The following is a 15,000-nucleotide window of genomic DNA, read 5'->3' on the forward strand; positions in this document are numbered from 1 at the left end:
GATGGGGCGGGAAGGCCCCAACGGCTAGACGGAAGAGGCTTCAGGGCCGCCTAGGAATGGTCCAAGCATCGGACACGCTTGGGGCGACTACCAGTGACAGCCCCCTATCCCGCGATGCGTCCGATACGAAGATGGTTCCAAGGCGGCCGAGGAGCCTCACCGCATAGCAATCGGGGTGCGAGGTGGGGGATGCGGCGAGATGGCCCCAACGGCTAGACGGAAGAGGCCACAGGGCCGCGTCGGAATAGTCCAAGCATCGGACGCGCTTGGGGCGACTACCAGTGACAACCCCTTATCCCGCGATGCGTCCGATACGAAGATAGTTCCAAGGCGGCCGAGGAGCCTCACCGCATAGCAATCGGGGTGCGAGGTGGGGGATGCGGCGAGATGGCCCCAACGGCTAGACGGAAGAGGCTGCAGGGCCGCCTCGGAATAGTCCAAGCATCGGACGCGCTTGGGGCCACTACCAGTGACAACCCCTTATCCCGCAATGCGTCCGATACGAAGATAGTTCCAAGGCGGCCGAAGAGCCTCACCGCATAGCAATCGGGGTGCGAGGTGGGGGATGCGGCGAGATGGCCCCAACGGCTAGACGGAAGAGGCCACAGGGCCGCCTCGGAATAGTCCAAGCATCGGACGCGCTTGGGGCGACTACCAGTGACAACCCCTTATCCCGCGATGCGTCCGATACGAAGATAGTTCCCAGGCGGCCGAGGAGCCTCACCGCATAGCAATCGGGGTGCGAGGCGAGGGATGCGGCGAGATGGCCCCAAAGGCTAGACGGAAGAGGCTGCAGGGCTGCCTCGGAATAGTCCAAGCATCGGACGCGCTTGGGGCGACTACCACTGCCAACCCCTTATCCCGCGATGCGTCCGATACACAGATAGTTCCGAGGCGGCCGAGGAGGTGGGGGATGCAGCGAGATGGCCCCAACGGCTAGACGGAAGAGGCTGCAGGGCCGCCTCGGAATAGTCCAAGCATCGGACGCGCTTGGGGCGACTACCAGTGACAACCCCTTATCCCGCGATGCGTCCGATACACAGATAGTTCCGAGGCGGCCAAGGAGCCTCACCGCATAGCAATCGTGGTGCGAGGTGGGGGATGCGGCGAGATGGCCCCAACGGCTAGACGGAAGAGGCTGCAGGGCCGCCTCGGAATGGTCCAAGCATCGGATGCGCTTGGGGCGACTACCACTGCCAACCCCTTATCCCGCGATGCGTCCGATACACAGATAGTTCCAAGGCGGCCGAGGAGCCTCACAGCATAGCAATCAGGGTGCGAGGCGAGGGATGCGGCGAGAAAGCCCCAACGGCTAGAGGGAAGAGGCTTCAGGTCCGCCTCGGAATGGTCCAAGCATCGGACGCGCTTGGGGCGACTACCAGTGACAACCCCTTATCCCGCGACGCGTCCGATACACAGATAGTTCCAAGGCGGCCGAGGAGCCTCACCGCATAGCAATCGGGGTGCGAGGCGAGGGATGCGGCGAGAAGGACCCAACGGCTACACGGAAGAGGCTTCGGGGCCGCCTCGGAATGGTCCAAGCATCGGACGCGCTTGGGGCGACTACCAGTGACAACCCCTTATCCCGCGACGCGTCCGATACACAGATAGTTCCAAGGCGGCCGAGGAGCCTCACCGCATAGCAATCGGGGTGCGAGGCGAGGGATGCGGCGAGAAGGACCCAACGGCTACACGGAAGAGGCTTCGGGGCCGCCTCGGAATGGTCCAAGCATCGGACGCGCTTGGGGCGACTACCAGTGACAACCCCTTATCCCGCGACGCGTCCGATACACAGATAGTTCCAAGGCGGCCGAGGAGCCTCACCGCATAGCAATCGGGGTGCGAGGCGAGGGATGCGGCGAGAAGGACCCAACGGCTAGACGGAAGAGGCTTCGGGTCCGCCTCGGAATGGTCCAAGCATCGGACGCGCTTGGGGCGACTACCAGTGACAACCCCTTATCCCGCGACGCGTCCGATACACAGATAGTTCCAAGGCGGCCGAGGAGCCTCACCGCATAGCAATCGGGGTGCGAGGCGAGGGATGCGGCGAGAAGGACCCAACGGCTAGACGGAAGAGGCTTCGGGTCCGCCTCGGAATGGTCCAAGCATCGGACGCGCTTGGGGCGACTACCAGTGACAACCCCTTATCCCGCGACGCGTCCGATACACAGATAGTTCCAAGGCGGCCGAGGAGCCTCACCGCATAGCAATCGGGGTGCGAGGCGAGGGATGCGGCGAGAAGGACCCAACGGCTAGACGGAAGAGGCTTCGGGTCCGCCTCGGAATGGTCCAAGCATCGGACGCGCTTGGGGCGACTACCAGTGACAACCCCTTATCCCGCGACGCGTCCGATACACAGATAGTTCCGAGGCGGCCGAGGAGCCTCACCGCATAGCAATCGGGGTGCGAGGCGAAGGATGCGGCGAGAAGGACCCAACGGCTAGACGGAAGAGGCTTCGGGTCCGCCTCGGAATGGTCTAAGCATCGGACGCGCTTGGGGCGACTACCAGTGACAACCCCTTATCCCGCGACGCGTCCGATACACAGATAGTTCCAAGGCGGCCGAGGAGCCTCACCGCATAGCAATCGGGGTGCGAGGCGAGGGATGCGGCGAGAAGGACCCAACGGCTAGACGGAAGAGGCTTCAGGGCCGCCTCGGAATGGTCCAAGCATCGAACGCGCTTGGGGCGACTACCAGTGACAACCCCTTATCCCGCGACGCGTCCGATACACAGATAGTTCCGAGGCGGCCGAGGAGCCTCACCGCATAGCAATCGGGGTGCGAGGCGAGGGATGCGGCGAGAAGGACCCAACGGCTAGACGGAAGAGGCTTCAGGGCCGCCTCGGAATGGTCCAAGCATCGGACGCGCTTGGGGCGACTACCAGTGACAACCCCTTATCCCGCGACGCGTCCGATACACAGATAGTTCCGAGGCGGCTGAGGAGCCTCACCGCATAGCAATCGGGGTGCGAGGCGAGGGATGCGGCGAGAAGGACCCAACGGCTAGACGGAAGAGGCTTCAGGGCCGCCTCGGAATGGTCCAAGCATCGGACGCGCTTGGGGCGACTACCAATGACAACCCCTTATCCCGCGACGCGTCCGATACACAGATAGTTCCGAGGCGGCCGAGGAGCCTCACCGCATAGCAATCGGGGTGCGAGGCGAGGGATGCGGCGAGAAGGACCCAACGGCTAGACGGAAGAGGCTTCAGGGCCGCCTCGGAATGGTCCAAGCATCGGACGCGCTTGGGGCGACTACCAGTGACAACCCCTTATCCCGCGACGCGTCCGATACACAGATAGTTCCGAGGCGGCCGAGGAGCCTCACCGCATAGCAATCGGGGTGCGAGGCGAGGGATGCGGCGAGAAGGACCCAACGGCTAGACGGAAGAGGCTTCAGGGCCGCCTCGGAATGGTCCAAGCATCGGACGCGCTTGGGGCGACTACCGTTGCCAACCCCTTATCCCGCGATGCGTCTGATACACAGATAGTTCCGAGGCGGCCGAGGAGCCTCACCGCATAGCAATCGGGTTGCGAGGCAGATTATTGGGAAGGGAACCCCCTGGGATGCGGCTCAAGCAGTGCCCAAAGGGACTGGAATGCGGAATCACATCGAGAGACCCAAATGCTATACGAGGGCTCAAATCGAATTATCGATTTGGCCACGACATGGACGCATCGGAACGACTACCTTTGCCGAACCACTCGCAATTGCATCCATACCGAAACCAATAGACATTTCCGTTAGAGCCCTCGCATAGCATTCGGGAATCTCGCATGCCCCTCTAAATCGACCAATGCTGGCGCTCAATGAAAATCCGAGCGCTACCACCGTTCGAGCGCCAGCATTGGTCGAGTTAGAGGGGCACGGGGGAGAATGCTCCAGTCAACACCTCCCCTATATAAGTTATTTGTCCGATTCTCGCACAACCGTAGTCTGCCTCGTCGAATCAAACAACGGTCCCAGATTCCGACTTCCGTTCCGTAGAGACCCAAAAGCTAGATGGAGGCTCGCAAGAAAGAGAGTCGGCGCATAGCAATCGGGTTTCTCGAACGTTTAGGGACCGAGCTCACTTGCGGATAGGGCAAAATCCGCCAAGCAACCCAAAAGCTAGACGGGGGCTCGAATCGAATCGCCTAGGCGGCCACAACAACGACGTGTTGGATCGACTACCAGTGCCAAACCATTCAGCAAGACTAGTCTGTGTCGAGGCCGGATAGAGATTCTCAGAGAGCGCCCGCATAGCATTTAGGAGACCTGCCGCGTCCCTCACACTCGACAAATGGTGGTGCACGTTTATAAATCCGAGCGATCCCAACCCTTTCAAGCACCAACATCGGTCGAGATAGAGGGGCACGGAGGGGGCTGCGTGAGACAACACAGTCCCCTATATAAGTTATTTGTCCGATTCTCACACATCCGAAGAATGGTCATCAAATCGGACAACAGCCCAAACTTCCGACTTCCGTCCCAGAAAGCCCAAGAGCTATCTAAAACGTTCATGGCCGGAACTCGATCGCGGCTATACCAGTCCGCCAAGCAACCCAAAAGCTAGACTGGAGCTCTAGTCGAATCACCTCTGTGGCCATTGCAAGGACGTGTTGGAGCGACTACCATTGCCGAACCATTCCGCAGGTCGAGTCCATACCAAGGCCGCATAGAGATTCACGATGAGCTCCTGCATAGCAATCAGGAGACTTGCCGTGTCCATCACAATCGATAAATCCTGGTGCAAGATTTTTGCATCCGAGCGCTCCAACCAGTCGAGCACCAGCATCAATCGACATAAACGGGCACGGGGGGAGGATGCTCGAGAACACTACCTCCCCTATATAAGTTATTTGTCCGATTCTCAAGCAGCCGAAGTCTGGTCATCGAATCGGGTCAAAGACCACAACTTCCGACTTTACCCACAATGCAAGTCATCGAATCGAACATCGGCCCCCGAGTCGGACTCCATGCGTATGTCAGGTCATCGGACCCAAATTCCGCCTTCCTGCGCATGGCGGGCCATCAATATCAACTCGGTCATCGGACCCAAACTCCGCCTTTTTGCGTATGGCACGCCTTCAAATCGGTCATCGGACCCAAATTCCGCCTTCCTGTGCATGGCGGGCCATCAACATCAACTCGGTCATCGGACCCAAATTCCGCCTTTCTGCGCATGGCACGCCATCAACTCGGTCATCGGACCCAAATTCCGCCTTCCTGCGCATGGCAGGTCATCGGACACAAATTCAGACCTCGCCAATATGCCTACGTATCGAATCGGTCATCGGACCCAACTTCCGACTTCATCCATACTGTAGGGTCTTTGAGGTTGGCGCGGTGCGCTCAACCCAGGGAGTCGACCCATCGAAGCATACACCTCCCCTATATAAGCTATTTGTCCGATTCCCACACCTGTGTAGTTTGCACCTCTGACCAGGACATCGACCCCAACTTCCGAACTCGACTGCAACGACGGCACCAGCGCCTTGGTGCGCACCTTGCGACGCACAGTCCCAACATTCGCCTTCCTGCACATGGCAGGTCATCGGACCCAAATTCCGACCTCGCGAGTATGCCTACATATCGAATCGGTCATCGGACCCAACTTCCGACTTCATCCATACCGTAGGGTCTTTGAGGTTGGCGCGGTGCGCTCAACCCGGGGAGTCGACCCAACGAAGCATACACCTCCCCTATATAAGCTATTTGTCCGATTCCCACACCTGTGTAGTTTGCACCTCCGATCAAGACATCGACCCCAACTTCCGAACTCGCCTCCAACGACCGAACCAGCGCCTTGGTGCGCACCTTGCAACGCACAGTGCCAACATTCGCCTTCCTGCACGTGGCAGGTCATCGGACCCAAATTCCGACCTCGCGAGTATGCCTACATATCGAATCGGTCATCGGACCCAACTTCCGACTTCATCCATACCGTAGGGTCTTTGAGGTTGGCGCGGTGCGCTCAACCCGGGGAGTCGACCCAACGAAGCATACACCTCCCCTATATAAGCTATTTGTCCGATTCCCACACCTGTGTAGCTTGCACCTCCGATCAGGACATCGACCCCAACTTCCGAACTCGACTAAAAAGACCGCACCAGCGCCTTGGTGTGCACCTTGCAACGCACAGTGTCAACATTCGCCTTCCTGCACATGGCAGGTCATCGGACCCAAATTCCGACCTCATGAGCATACCTACTAATCGAATTGGTCATCGGACCCAACTTCCGACTTCATCCATACCGTAGGGTCTTTGAGGTTGGCGCGGTGCGCTCAACCTGGGGAGTCGACCCATCGAAGCATACACCTCCCCTATATAAGCTATTTGTCCGATTCCGACACCTGTGTAGTTTGCACCTCCGCTCAGGACATCGACCCCAACTTCCGAACTCGCCTGCAACGACCGAACCAGCGCCTTGGTGCGCACCAAAAGTGCGCACTTTTGGAGGGCACTTTTGTGCGCTCCAAAGGTGCGCACTTTTGGAGGGCACTTTTCTGCGCTCCAAAGGTGCGCACTTTTGGAGGGCACTTTTTGGAGGGCACTTTTCTGCGCTCCAAAGGTGCGCACTTTTGGAGGGCACTTTTTGGAGGGCACTTTTCTGCGCTCCAAAGGTGCGCACTTTTGGAGGGCACTTTTTGGAGGGCACTTTTCTGCGCTCCAAAGGTGCGCACTTTTGGAGGGCACTTTTTGGAGGGCACTTTTCTGCGCTCCAAAGGTGCGCACTTTTGGAGGGCACTTTTCTGCGCTCCAAAGGTGCGCACTTTTGGAGGGCACTTTTTGGAGGGCACTTTTCTGCGCTCCAAAGGTGCGCACTTTTGGAGGGCACTTTTCTGCGCTCCAAAGGTGCGCACTTTTGGAGGGCACTTTTTGGAGGGCACTTTTCTGCGCTCCAAAGGTGCGCACTTTTGGAGGGCACTTTTGTGCACTCCAAAGGTGCGCACTTTTGGAGGGCACTTTTCCTGTGCTCCAAAGGTGCACACCTAGGTGAGCACCTTCGACCACACCTTGTAGCACACCAAACTCTGACTTTCGACTTCATCCGCAATGCAGGGTCTTTGAGGTTGGCGCAATGCGCACAACCAGGGGAGTCGACCCATCAAACCCAACACCTCCCCTATATAAGCTATTTGTCTGATTCTCATACATGCGTAGCCTGCAGGAGCAATTAGGACATCGACCCCAACTTTCGGCTTCTAAACGAAAACAAGGTCTTTGAGGTTGGTGTAATGCGAACAACTAGGGGAGTCAACCCATCAAACCCAACACCTCCCCTATATAAGCTATTTGTCTGATTCTCATACATGTGTAGTCTACAGGAGCAATTAGGACATCGACCCCAACTTTTGACTTCTTAACGAAAACAAGGTCTTTGAGGTTGACGTAATGCGCACAACCAGGGGAGTCGACCCATCAAACCCAACACCTCCCCTATATAAGCTATTTGTCCGATTCTCATACATGTGTAGCCTGCAGGAGCCATTAGGACATTGACCCCAACTTTTGACTTCTTAACGAAAACAAGGTCTTTGAGGTTGGCGTAATGCGCACAACCAAGGGAGTTGACCCATCAAACCCAACACCTCCCCTATATAAGCTATTTGTCTGATTCTCATACATGTGTAGCCTGCAACAACGATTAGGACATCCACCCCAACTTCTGAATTCGTCTGCGTTGACCGCACCAAAGGTGCACGCCTTGGTGCTCACCAAAATCCGACTTCCGACTTCTTCTGCTATGCGGGGTCTTTGAGGTTGGCGCAGTGCGCACAACCAGGGGAGTCAACCCACCGAATGCAACACCTCCCCTATATAAGCTATTTGTCTGATTCTCATACATGCGTAGACTGCAGCAATGATTAGGACATCCACCCCAACTTTTGACTTCTTAAACAAGACAGGGTCTTTGAAGTTGGTGCAGTGCACACAACCAGGGGAGTCGACCCATCAAACGCAACACCTCCCCTATATAAAGCTATTTGTCCGATTCTCATACGTGTAGTCTGCAGCAGCGATTAGGACATCGACCCCAACTTCCGAATTCGTTTGCATTGACCGCACCAAAGGTGCACGCCTTGGTGTGCACCCTGGAGTGCACTTTGGTGCTCACCTCGGTGCACACTTTGGTGTGCACCTCGGTGTGCACCAAAGGTGCGCACCTTGGAGCGCACCAAAGGTGTACACTTTGGAGCGCACCACATAGGGTCTTTGAGAGGTTGGCGCAGTGCGCACACCAAGGTGGGTGTTGAGGTGCGTGCCGAGGTGGGTGGGTGCTAGGGTGCGCTCCATGGTGGGTGCCAGGGTGGGTGCGTGCTAGGGTGGATTCCAAAGAGGGTCATAGGGTGGGTGCCAAGGTGGGTTGGTGATATAGTGGGTTCAAAGGTGGGTACTAGGGTGGGTTCCAAGGTGGGTCACAAGTTGGGTGCCAGGATGCGTGGGTGTTAGGTTGGGTGCCAAGGTGGGCTCCTGCGTGGGTGGGTGCTAGGGTGGGTTTCAAGGTGGACGCGAGGGCGGGTGCCAAGGTGGGTAACAAGTTGGGTGTTAGGATGGGTGAGTGCTAGAGTGGGTGCCAAGGTGGGTGGGTGCTAAGGTGGATGCCAAGGTGGTTCACAGGGTGGGTGGGTTCTAGGGTGAGTTCCAAGGTGGGTCACAGGTTCAGTGCTAGGGTGGGTGTCAAGGCGGGTGTCGAGGTGCCTGGGTGCTAGGGTGTGGATGCCAATGTGGGTCATAGGGTGGGTACTAGGGTGGGCTGCAATGTGGGTGCCAAGGTGGGTAACATGCTCGGTGGGTTCTAAATTGGGTGCCAGGGTGGGTGTGCACCCACCTTGCCCGAGGTGGGTGCCAAGGTGCCAGTGTGGGTGGGTGCTAAGGTGGATGCCAAGGTGGGTGAGAAGGTGGGTGATAGGTTGAGTGGTAGGATGGGTGGGTGCCAAGATGGGTCACAGGGTGGGTGCAAGGGTGGGTAGGTGCTAGGGTTGGTGTCAGGGTGGGTGGGTGCTAGGTTGGGTTCCAAGGTGGGTGCGAGGGTGAGTGTCAAGGTGGGTCACAGGTTAGGTGCTAGGATGGGTGAGTGCTAGGGTGCAAAGGTGCCAGGGTGGGTGCTAGGATGGGTCGATGCTAGGGTGAGTGGCAAGGTGGGTCCACAAGTGTCAAGGTGGGTGCCGAGGTGGGTGCCAAGTCGGCGACTGCTATGGTGGATGCCAAGGTGGGTCACGGGGTGGGTGCCAAGTTGCTAGGTTGGGTTCCAAGGTGGGTGCCAACGTGGGTGCTAGGGTGCGTGGGTTAAAGGGTGTGTCACAACGTGGGTGCCAGGATGGGTGCGCACCCACACTGGCCAAGACGGGTGCGGGTGCAAGGTTGGGTTCCAAGCCCGGTCACAGGCTGGGTGCTAGGATGGGTGGGTGCCAAGGTGGGCACCAGGGTGGGTGCACCCACCCTGGCCAAGGTGGGTCACGGGGTGGGTCCTAGGGTGGGTAACGGGGTGGGTACTAAGGTGCGTGCCAAGGTGGGTCATAGGGTGGGTGCCAAGGTGGGCACCAGGGTGGGTGTGCACCAACCCTAGCCAGGGTAGGTCACGGGGTGGTTGTCGGGGTGGGCGTCAAGGAGCCAAGGTGGGTGGCAAGTAGCCAAGTTGCGTGCCAAGGTGGGTGTCGGGGTGGGTGCCAAGGATCCAAGGTGGGTGCCAAGGAACCAAGGTGGGTGTCTGGGTGGGTGCCGAGGTGGGAGCCAGGGTGGGTCCCAAGGTGAGTGCAAAGGTGGGTGCCAGGGTCAAGGTGAGTGCCAATGTGGGTTCCAAGGTGCCAGGGTCAGGGTGAGTGCCAATGTGGGTTCAAAGGTGCTAAGTTGGGTGCGAGGTTGGGTGCGAGGGTGGGTGGGTGCCAAGGTGTGCTAGGTGGAAGCCCGGGTGGGTCGGCATCCCATGGGTGTCGAGTTGGGTGCCTGATGGGTGCTTCTTGTCAAGTTTTAGTCGTCGGGACTCATTTCGAGCCTTAGAGGTCGTTTCTTGTCCGGTTGCCCTGTCTTCGACCTGGGAACCCAATTTTGGTCCTCGGGTCCCATTTTTTTTTGTCTCGCATCCCACTTTTGGCCTGTGGCCTTTTCGGGGTCGATTCTCGTTTTGGGCATCAGAGCATGTTTCTTCTCCTAAAACCCAATATTTGTTTATTAAGTCTCGGAACACATTTTTGTTCTCGTGGACCCATCATGGGTCTTGGAACGCATTTGTGGTCCTTGGGTCCCATTTTGCATCCCGAAACTTGTGTTTTGGTGCTTGATCCCTATTTTGGGTGCCCACCTTGCACCAAGTGCGCACCCGGGGCAAACCGAGCGCCTTGGTGCACCGGGGCAAGATCGAGCGTGCACCCGAGGCGCCCCGAACATGCACCAAGGTGCACTCGGCCCACATGTGAGCGCAGGTCGTTGCGCCCGAGGTGGTGTGTGGGCACCGCGTTGCAGACGGGACACTGCACGCACACGACGCCCCCTCCAGGTGCACGCACGTAGGCCGGGCCGGGTGCACACCCGACGCCCTAGCAAGGTGCGCGCACCCGGGCAGGGCTCACACTTGGCGAACGGGGCGCACTTCGCGAGGGAGGGTGTGCACCTCGACGGGGGTGGGTGGCCGGGGTGGATTCGCACGTGGGTCGCGGTTTGCTAAGTACACACTGCGACAAGCTCATAACGGGTGCGATCATACCAGCGTTAGTGCACCGGATCCCATCAGAACTCCGCAGTTAAGCGCGCTTGGGCCGGAGTAGTACTGGGATGGGTGACCTCCCGGGAAGTCCCGGTGTTGCACCCTTTTTTAGTTTTTCGCCGGGCGTCGCAATGCTATTTGAATAAACCTTTTGCCCGTTTGCGTTCTCGTCGGGGCCGGGCCGGGCCGGGGTGCGCTGCCCGCACTACCGCGCGCGCGGGGGCGACACCGAGCGCGCACCCGAGGCGCCCCGAGCACACAGGCCACGGTGCAACCCGGGCGTTGTGCGCGCACCCCGGTGCGCCCGAGGTGCTGCGCGCGCACCCAGGTGAAATCGGTGTGCACCTCGGCCAGTGCGCGCTCGGTCGAGTCGCGCACGTTGGCCAAGGTGCACGGTGATGTTTCTTACTCTAAGGTTCCGCACCAGACGCCCGGGACAGGTGAGCGAAGCTGGGCGGGGCCGGGTGCGCGGCCGGGGCAGGTGCACGCAGCTGGAGAGAGCTTTGGAGCACACTTCGGAGCGCACCAATGATGCGCTCCATTCAAAAGTTTCCTGAAAAGGCAAAAAAAGTTGAGATTATAGAATTTCCCACTTGAGAGATTGTAAAAAAAAAAAATTTAAAATGAAGGAAACGCGGGTGCCAAGGTGTGCGCAGCCCAGCCCACCCTGGCGAAGGTGCACGCAAGGTGCGCACCCGAGGCAAACCGGACAATTAACCCAACTTTCGACTTCGCGCGCACCTTGGAGCGCACTTCGGAGCGCTCCTTGGTGCGCACCAATCTTGGGCACCTCGGAGTGCACCATGGCGCCCACCAAGGTGCGCACCCGGGGCAAACCGAGCTCCGACTTCGTGCGCACCTTGGAGCGCACGAAAGGTGCGCACCATGGCGCCCACCAAGGTGCGCAGCCCAGCCAAGGTGTGCGCATCAAGGTGCGCACCCTGGCGAAGGTGCGCACCCGGGGCAAACCGAGCTCCGACTTCGTGCGCACCTTGGAGCGCACAAAAGGTGCGCAACCCAGCCAAGGTGTGCGCACCCCGGTCAAACCGAGCTCCGAATCGTGCGCACCAGAGGTGCACGCCATCGTGCGCACCTTGGAGCACACTTCGGAGCCCTCCTTGGTGCGCGCCGATGTTGCGCACCTCGGAGCGCACCCGGGGAAAACAATGCAATTAACCCGACTTTCGACTTCGTGGGCACCTCGGAGCGCTCTCGGGTTCGCACCTCGGAGCACACCGAGGTGCGCACCTTTGATGCGCTGCCTTCACCAATTTCCAGAAAAGGCAAGAAAACATTGAGAAGGTGTGCGCACCGAGGTGCCCACCCTGGCGAAGGTGCACGCGAGGTGCGCACCCGGGGCAAACCGGGCTCCGACTTCGTGCACGCCGCACCTTGGAGCACACTTCGGAGCGCTCCTTGGTGCGCACCAGGGCGCGCAACCCAGCCGAGGTGCCCACCCCGGCGAAGGTGCACGCGAGGTGCGCACCCGGGGCAAACCGGGCTCCGACTTCGTGCACGCCATGGTGCCCACCGCGGCGAAGGTGCACGCGAGGTGCGCACCCGGGGCAAACCGGGCTCCGACTTCGTGCACGCCGCACCTTGGAGCACACTTCGGAGCGCTCCTTGGTGCGCACCATGGTGCCCACCAGGGCGCGCAACCCCGCCGAAGGTGCACGCGAGGTGCGCACCCGGGGCAAACCGGGCTCCGACTTCGTGCACGCCGCACCTTGGAGCACACTTCGGAGCGCTCCTTGGTGCGCACCATGGTGCCCACCAGGGCGCGCAACCCCGCCGAAGGTGCACGCGAGGTGCGCACCCGGGGCAAACCGGGCTCCGACTTCGTGCACGCCATGGTGCGCACCGCGGCGAAGGTGCGCACCCGGGGCAAACCGGGCTCCGACTTCGTGCACGCCGCACCTTGGAGCACACTTCGGAGCGCTCCTTGGTGCGCACCAGGGCGCGCAACCCAGCCGAGGTGCCCACCCCGGCGAAGGTGCACGCGAGGTGCGTACCCGGGGCAAACCGGGCTCCGACTTCGTGCACGCCGCACCTTGGAGCACACTTCGGAGCGCTCCTTGGTGCGCACCATGGTGCCCACCAGGCCGCGCAACCCAGCCAAGGTGTGCGCACCAAGGTGCACGCGAGGTGCGCACCCGGGGCAAACCGGGGTCCGACTTCGTGCACGCCGCACCTTGGAGCACACATCGGGGCGCTCCCGGGTTCGCACCGGCGTTGCGCACCGTGGTGGGCACCTCGGAGCACACCAAGGTGGGCAGCGAGGTGCGCACCTTTGATGCGATGCCTTCACTAATTTCCATAAAAGGCAAAAAAAAAACGAGATTTTAAAATTTCCGTTTTGAAAGATAGTGAGAAAAAGGGAATGCTGGTGCCATCTTGAGCCCGCCCTGGTGCGCAGCCCAGCCAAGGTGTGCGCACCAAGGTGCCCACCCTGGCGAAGGTGCGCGCCCGGGCAATTAACCCAACTTCCAACTTCGCGCGCGCCAGGGTGGGAGCGCACCCAACAACCGGGCCTGGGAAGAGCCAATGCGAGAAACCCCACCAAACGCTCTGACAAAAAAAGAGGGGGCGCTCCAGTAACCCCGCTTCGGAGCGCACCCTGGGCAAACCCAGCCAAGGTGCCCACCCCGGCCAAGGTGCAGGCGAGGTGCGCACCCGGGGCAAACCGGGCTCCGACAACGTGCACGCCGCACCTTGGAGCACACTTCGTAGCGCTCCCGGGTGCGCACCTCAGAGCACACCAAGGTGGGCAGCGAGGTGCGCACCTTTGATGCGCTGCCTTCACTAATTTCCAGAAAAGGCAAAAAAAAAAGGAGATTTTAAAATTTCCGTTTTGAAAGATAGTGAAAAAAACGGAACGCGCGTGCCATCTTGAGCCCGCCCTGGTGCGCAGCCCAGGTAAGGTGCCCACCCTGGCAAAGGTGCGCACCCGGGCAATTAACCCTACTTCCGACTTCGTGCGCGCCAGGGTGGCAACCGGGCCTCGGAAGAGCCAATGCGAGAAACCCCACCAAACGCTCCGACAAAAAAAGAGGCGGCGCTCCAATAACCCCGCTTCGGAGCGCAGCCGGGGCAAACCCAGCCAAGGTGCCCACCCCGACGAAGGTGCACGCGAGGTGCGCACCCGGGGCAAACCGGGCTCCGACAACGTGCACGCAGCACCTTGGAGCACACTTCGAAGCACTCCCGGGTGCCCACCGGCGTTGCGCACCGTGGTGGGCAGCGAGGTGCGCACCTTTGATGCGCTGCCTTCACTAATTTCCAGAAAAAGGCAAAAAAAAATGAGATTTTAAAATTTCCGTTTTGAAAGATAGTGAAAAAAAAGGAACGCGGGTGCCATCTTGAGCCCGCCCTGGTGCGCAGCCCAGGCAAGGCATGCGCACCAAGGTGCCCACCCGAGGTGCACACCCGGGGCAAACCGGGCTCCGACTTCGTGCAGGCCGCACCTTGGAGCACACTTCGGAGCGCTCCTTGGTGCGCACCATGGTGCCCACCAGGGCGCGCAACCCAGCCAAGGTCTGCACACCAAGGTGCCCACCCCGGCGAAGGTGCACGCGAGGTGCGCACCCGGGGCAAACCGGGCTCCGACTTCGTGCACGCCATGGTGCCCACCGCGGCGAAGGTGCACGCGAGGTGCGCACCCGGGGCAAACCGGGCTCCGACTTCGTGCACGCCGCACCTTGGAGCACACTTCGGAGCGCTCCTTGGTGCGCACCATGGTGCCCACCAGGGCGCGCAACCCAGCCAAGGTGTGCGCACCAAGGTGCACGCGAGGTGCGCACCCGGGGCAAACCGGGGTCCGACTTCGTGCACGCCGCACCTTGGAGCACACATCGGAGCGCTCCCAGGTTCGCACCAGCGTTGCGCACCTTTGATGCGCTGCCTTCACTAATTTCCAGAAAAGGCAAAAAAAAACGAGATTTTAAAATTTCCGTTCTGAAAGATAGTGAAAAAAACGGAACGCGGGTGCCATCTTGAGCCCTTCCTGGTGCGCAGCCCAGGCAAGTTGTGCGCACCAAGGTGCCCACCCTGGCGGAGGTGCGCGCCCGGGGCAATCCGGGCTCCGACTTCGTGCACTGCATGGTGCCCACCAAGGCGCGCAACCCAGCCAAGGTGCCCACCGCAGCGAAGGTGCACGCGAGGTGCGCACCCGAGGTGCACACCCGGGGCAAACCGGGCTCCGACTTCGTGCACGCCGCACCTTGGAGCACACTTCAGAGCGCTCCTTGGTGCGCACCAGGGCGCGCAACCCAACCAAGGTCTGCACACCAAGGTGCTCACCCCGGCGAAGGT

The 15,000-nt window shown here is 60.1% G+C and overlaps 1 non-coding gene across 1 annotated transcript; it reads left to right on the forward strand.

Annotated features, from left to right (window-relative positions):
* The first annotated feature begins 10,675 nt into the window (after positions 1 to 10,675).
* LOC131869285 (5S ribosomal RNA) lies at positions 10,676 to 10,794 on the forward strand. The gene has a single exon (XR_009367674.1). It is a non-coding gene; the product is annotated as a 5S ribosomal RNA (ribosomal RNA).
* Positions 10,795 to 15,000: the final 4,206 nt, after the last annotated feature.

This window comes from Cryptomeria japonica, unplaced genomic scaffold (assembly GCF_030272615.1).
Source record: "Cryptomeria japonica unplaced genomic scaffold, Sugi_1.0 HiC_scaffold_242, whole genome shotgun sequence".
NCBI classification, from domain to species: Eukaryota; Viridiplantae; Streptophyta; class Pinopsida; order Cupressales; family Cupressaceae; genus Cryptomeria; species Cryptomeria japonica.